This window comes from Doryrhamphus excisus, linkage group LG19 (assembly GCF_037039965.1).
Source record: "Doryrhamphus excisus strain RoL-2023G ecotype Guam linkage group LG19, RoL_Dexc_Guam_v1.1, whole genome shotgun sequence".
Taxonomy (NCBI): domain Eukaryota; kingdom Metazoa; phylum Chordata; class Actinopteri; order Syngnathiformes; family Syngnathidae; genus Doryrhamphus; species Doryrhamphus excisus.
In genome coordinates, this window is record NC_136375.1 from 12,808,183 (window position 1) to 12,814,388 (window position 6,206).

At 43.4% G+C, this 6,206-nt stretch overlaps 1 protein-coding gene across 2 annotated transcripts in view; it reads right to left on the reverse strand.

Annotated features, from left to right (window-relative positions):
• Positions 1-2,881, reverse strand: part of nkain2 (sodium/potassium transporting ATPase interacting 2) — a 70,534-nt gene extending 67,653 nt beyond the window's left edge. The window contains exons 1-2 of one of the 2 annotated variants that reach the window (XM_078798877.1): positions 2,795-2,881; positions 2,607-2,720 (exon numbers count right to left, since the gene is read on the reverse strand). The gene's annotated coding sequence lies outside the window, so the exon portion shown is untranslated. Of the gene's footprint in view, positions 1-2,606; positions 2,753-2,794 lie in introns of those variants that run through there. The other variant, XM_078798878.1, reaches the window with a different exon arrangement.
• Between the last annotated feature and the right edge of the window lie 3,325 nt (positions 2,882-6,206).

The window sequence follows — 6,206 nt, forward strand, 5'->3', positions numbered from 1 at the left end:
AGATGGTAGCATCCCCCCAGAATCACAGAGAAGGCTTTTAAGTACAAAAAACATTTCAGGGGTCTCGTCTCCTTCAACGCCACAAAGTTGGGCATTTGGAATTAGCAAGAGAGCACCAAACATGGGACATTGAAAGATGGAAGAAAGTCTTCTTCTCCCTTGACGGTCCAACGTTACTGGCATGACAAGGAGAACCCACATGAGATGTTTTCCACACGGCACAGTAGAGGGATCACATCATGAGCGTCAGGTTGCGCAGGGCTGTCAAACGGCAGACGGCTACGCTACGTGGACATGTTGCAGAGGGCAAAACTGCACTTTACAAAGGACTTCTTCAGAGGAATAAACTCACCCTTGTGGACCATCCTGTATGTTCCCCTTATCGAAATCCAATGGAGAACATTTGGGGATGGATGGCAAGGGAAGTTTAAAACATGGACATCAGTTCCAGACAGTGGACGCCCTCCATGAAGCCATCTTCACCACCTGGTGCAACATTCCCACAAGCCTCATGGAAACACTGGCATCGATCATGCCCAAACCCATTTTCCTTCCCAACCCCATTTCTTCTTTTTGTATTTTGAAGCCCCCCTCCCAGAGGATACCAACACCACACTTTTGTGGTACACTTATTAAATATTGGTGAAAAATACTATAATATGGGACTCAACCACTATCGGCTTCAAAAAAGCATGGTAGGGCATCGTAAAGGCTAAATAGTTGGTCAGGTTAATTTCCATTTCCATGCTGCTCTCTGTCGTCCTTCCATCTGTCCAGGCCTGTCTCTGCCAGAATGTTTGTGTGTACACTACGTATGTGTGTGTGTGTGTGTGGGTGGCGTTCTATCAACACACAGCATGGTTTGGCAACCGTCAGCACACAGCGTCACTTCCTGGCTTCAACACATGGCTAGCCTTCCAACAAAATAAGCATTGGAGGCCTCATTGGACTCTCTTGAAGACACGTGCGTCTTTAAAAGGACAGCTCCAGTCACAATGACACATTATTGACACTTTAAGATGGGATGTCAAACCCCGCAGGCACATTGGATTAAGCTGATTTCATGCTAATAAACACATCAGCGACTCTCTTTGACGTAATTATCTGAAACAGCCAGACATTATTCCTGGCCGGTGTGCTGGGCCTACAAATTGTGTGAGTGTGTGTGTGTGTGTGTGTTGCTGGAGGCTGGCTGTATTTGCATAATGAAGTCAATAACGCGGTGACATTATTAGTAATTTAATAAGAGATGATGCGCAGATGCATGCATGAGTGTGTGTCAGCTGTGTCCCCAAAATGTCTGCAAGAGTTGAAAAGGTAAAGAACAACATGATCGATAGGTGAGGGGATGGCAAGGAAGTCCAAACGTGGAAGACGTGACAAAGATTTATAGATAGCGTTTGTTTACCGTGTCCTGTCCTGTCCCGTCCTCTGATGGTTAACAGTCTACACGTAACATCACACACACCATCTGCCTTTTAGATCACCCTGTCAAGGTTTTTCCTTCACTTTTTTGTTATCCTGCCTGTCTCTGTGTCCTATTAGTTCTACTTTGTCCTGCTAACCTGCAGGCCCCATTGCAAAAAACAACAAAAATACAACAAATAAGAATTATTTTTATTGATATAATTATATAGGGCTGCACGGCAGTCTAGTGGTTAGCGCGCAGACCTCACAGCTAGGAGACCAGGGTTCAATCCCACCCTCGGCCATCTCTGTGTGGAGTTTGCATGTTCTCCCCATGCATGCGTGGGTTTTCTAAGGTACTCCGGTTTCCTCCCACATTCCAAAAACATGCTAGGTTAATTGGCGACTCCAAATTGTCCATAGGTAGGAATGTGAGTGTGAATGGTTGTTTGTCTATATATGCCCTGTGATTGACTGGCGACCAGTCCAGGGTGTACCCCGGGTCATGCCCGAAGACAGCTGGGATACGCTCCAGCACCCCCCGTGACCCTCGTGAGGAAAAGCGGTAGAAAATGAATGAATGAATGAATGCACGGCGAACGAGTGGTTAGCGCACAGACCTCACAGCTCGGAGAGCAGGGTTCAATTCCACCCTCGGCCATCTCAGTGTGGAGTTTGTATGTTCTCCCCGTGCATGCGTGGGTTTTCTCTGGGTACTCCGGTTTCCTCCCACATTCCAAAAACATGCTAGGTTAATTGGTGACTCCAAATTGTCCATAGGTATGAATGTGAGTGTAAATGGTTGTTCGTCTATATGTGCCCTGTGATTGGCTGGCGACCAGTCCAGGGTGTACTCCGCCTCTCGCCAGAAGACAGCTGGGATAGGCTCCAGCATCCCCGCGACCCTCGTGAGGATAAGCAGTCAATGAATCAATACATTATAATAGTCATGTAAAGTCAATGAAATTGTACAGTTTAGGTATTTTCCGATTAACATCGCAAATTACCTTTAATTATTTTTTGAAAAACTGCTATATTGTGACTGAGCAATATTCACATTGCAATATAGGAAATATCTGGTTAATGTCCGTTTTGTTAATAATTGGACCTTCTGTAGCAAATTAAATTAACACTAACCAAGGTTCAGTCAACTAATATACAGTACATAAGTATACTAAATGGCTGAAATAAAATAGAACCTGGAAAAAGAAGGCTACAGTCACCGCTCCTCATCCCCTCCAGCCGTGTCTGGACTTGACCTCTGGCGCTGTCCGAGGTGCTTGATCCTCACAGAGAGAACATTTCTGGCCTCCCTGCAAAGAAACAACCATTACATGACTGTGAGACGACTGTTGAGGGAGGCGGTGTGGGGGGTGGGGGTACTCACCATAAAGCCCGCCTGTCAACGTGGACGTGCAGATGGAAGGAAGACTTTTCTAAGCGTCTATCTAGTGCTGCTTTTGTCAGACACGGTGCGCTGATTGCTGTATAGTTTCATCAGCTTGCTTTCATCACAAGACATCTCCCCTGAGCATGCAGGCAACTATTGTGTAATATAACTATTGTACGTTTTAGCTGTTTAAGACAAGAGAATGGTAGTAATAATAATAATGGTGGTTGAATAACGGTAGGAAGAGAGGATTAAAAATGATAATGCAGGAGTGAGGCATGTAGGCGCTAGCAACAATGCGCCTGTCTGTCTTTATTATTTTAGCATTCTTGTCCGTCTCTGTGAAGCTTTTAGTGCTGTCATACAAGGTAAAAGCCCCTTGTGGTTGGATGGATGACTGCTGCCAGTGTGCATTATGAAATGTGACAGAATGACTCCTTCATGAATGTAATTATACCAAAAATATGCATGTTAATTGGGAGACTCTAACTTGCCCATAGGTATGACTGTGGATGTGAATGGTTGTTTGTGTATTCGTGCACTGCGATTGTCTGGCAACCAGTCCAGGGTGTACCCTGCCTCTTGCCCAAAGTCAGTTGGGATAGGCTCCAGCATACCTTCACGACACTATTGAGGACCAGCGGCATAGAAAATGGATGAATGGAATGTAAATATATTCCAGGGGAAAGTAATTATCACAAGGTTATTTTTGAAGAACCTTCAAATACGTAAAGATATTTTTGAGTGGGTTTCACGGGCCATTGTGGCATGTGCTGTTTCAGAATATCAGAACAGCGCTTCTGAAATGTGGCGTGGTGAGCTGCCGTTGGGGGGCATGACAAGCAGGGGGAACAGCACTCATCACATTTCTTTTAGAGTACAAAGGAACTAGCACATACAGGGAGTTGCTGAGGAACTAAAGCACATGGTACGTTTAGAGTAGTTATTGAGGAACTTAGTAGAGTAGTTACTAAGGAACTAGCATACAGGTAGTTACTGAGAAACTAAGGCACATAGTACATTTAGAGTAGTTACTGAGGAACTAAGACACATTCAGTACATTTTGAGTAGTTACTGAGGAACTAAGGCATATACATTTAGAGTACTAAGGAACTAGCACATACAGGTACTTACTGAGGAACTAAAGCACATAATACATTTAGAGTAGTTATTGAGGAACTTAGTAGAGTAGTTACTAAGGAACAAACATATAGGTTGTTACTGAGGAACTAAGGCACATAGTATATTTAGAGTAGTTACTGGGGAACTAAGACACATACAGTACATTTAGAGTAGTTACTGAGGAACTAAGGCATATACATTTAGAGTACTAAGGAACTAGCACATACAGGTACTTACTGAGGAACTAAAGCACATAATACATTTAGAGTAGTTATTGAGGAACTTAGTAGAGTAGTTACTAAGGAACAAACATATACAGTGAAGAAAATAAGTATTTGAACACCCTGCTATTTTGCTATTTCTCCCACTTAGAAATCATGGAGGGGTCTGAAATTTTCATCGTAGGTGCATGTCCACTGTGAGAGAGATAAACTAAAAAGAAAAATCCAGAAATCACAATGCATGATTTTTTAACAATTTATTTGTGTGATACAGCTGCTAATAAGTATTTGAACACCTGAGAAAATGAATGTTAATATTTGGTACAGTAGCCTTTGTTTGCTATTACAGAGGTCAAACGTTTCCTGTAGTTTTTCACCAGGTTTGCACACACTGCAGGAGGGATCTTGGCCCACTCCTCCACACAGATCTTCTCTAGATCAGTCAGGTTTCTGGGCTGTCGCTGAGAAACACGGAGTTTGAGCTCCCTCCAAAGATTTTCGATTGGGTTCAGGTCTGGAGACTGGCTGGGCCATGCTAGAACCTTGATATGCTTCTTACGGAGCCACTCCTTGGTTTTCCTGGCTGTGTGCTTCGGGTCGTTGTCGTGTTGGAAGACCCAGCCACGACCCATCTTCAATGCTCTGACAGAGGGAAGGAGGTTGTTCCCCAAAATCTCACAATACACGGCCCCAGTCATCCTCTCTTTAATGCAGTGCACTCGTCCTGTCCCATGTGCAGAAAAACACCCCCAAAGCATGATGCTACCACCCCCATGCTTCACAGTAGGGATGGTGTTCTTCGGATTGTACTCTTCATTCTTCTTCCTCCAAACACGCTTATTGGAATTATGACCAAAAAGTTCTATTTTGGTCTCATCTGACCATAAAACTTTCTCCCATGACTCCTCTGTATCATCCAAATGGTCATATGCAAACTTAAGACGGGCCTTGACATGTGCTGGTTTAAGCAGGGGAACCTTTCGTGCCATGCATGATTTCACATCATGACGTCTTAGTGTATTACCTACAGTAACCTTGGAAACGGTGGTCCCAGCTCTTTTCAGGTCATTGACCAAGTCCTGTCGTGTAGTTCTGGGCTGATTCCTCACCTTTCTTAGAATCATTGAGACCCCACGAGGTGATATCTTGCATGGGGCTCCACTCCGATTGAGATTGACCGTCATGTTTAGCTTCTTCCATTTTCTAATGATAGCTCCAACAGTGGACCTTTTTTCACCAAGCTGCTTGGTAATTGCTCCGTAGCCCTTTCCAGCCTTGTGGAGGTGTACAATTTTGTCTCTGGTGTCTTTGGACAGCTCTTTGGTCTTCGCCATGTTACAAGTTAAAGTCTTACTGATTGTATGGGGTGGACAGGTGTCTTTATGCAGCTAACGACCTCAAACAGGTGCATCTGATTCAGGATGATACATGGAGTGCAGGTGGACTTCTAATGGGCAGACTAACAGGTCTTTCAGGGTCAGAATTCTAGATGATACACAGGTGTTCAAATACTTATTTGCAGCTGTATCACACAAATAAATTGTTAAATAATCATGCATTGTGATTTCTGGATTTTTCTTTTTAGTTTATCTCTCTCACAGTGGACATGCACCTACGATGAAAATTTCAGACCCCTCCATGATTTCTAAGTGGGAGAAATAGCAAAATAGCAGGGTGTTCAAATACTTATTTTCTTCACTGTAGGTTGTTACTGAGGAACTAAGGCACATAGTATATTTAGAGTAGTTACTGGGGAACTAAGACACATACAGTACATTTAGAGTAGTTACTGAGGAACTAAGGCATATAAATTTAGAGTACCAAGGAACTACCACATACAGGTAGTCACTGAGGAACTAAAGCACATAAAACATTTAGAGTAGTTATTGAGGAACTTAGTAGAGTAGTTACTAAGGAACTAGCATGCAGGTAGTTACTGAGGAACTAAGGCACATAGTACATTTAGAGTAGTTACTGAGGAACTAAGACACATACAGTACATTTAGAGTAGTTACTGAGGAACTAAGGCATATACATTTAGAGTATTAAGGAACTAGCACATACAG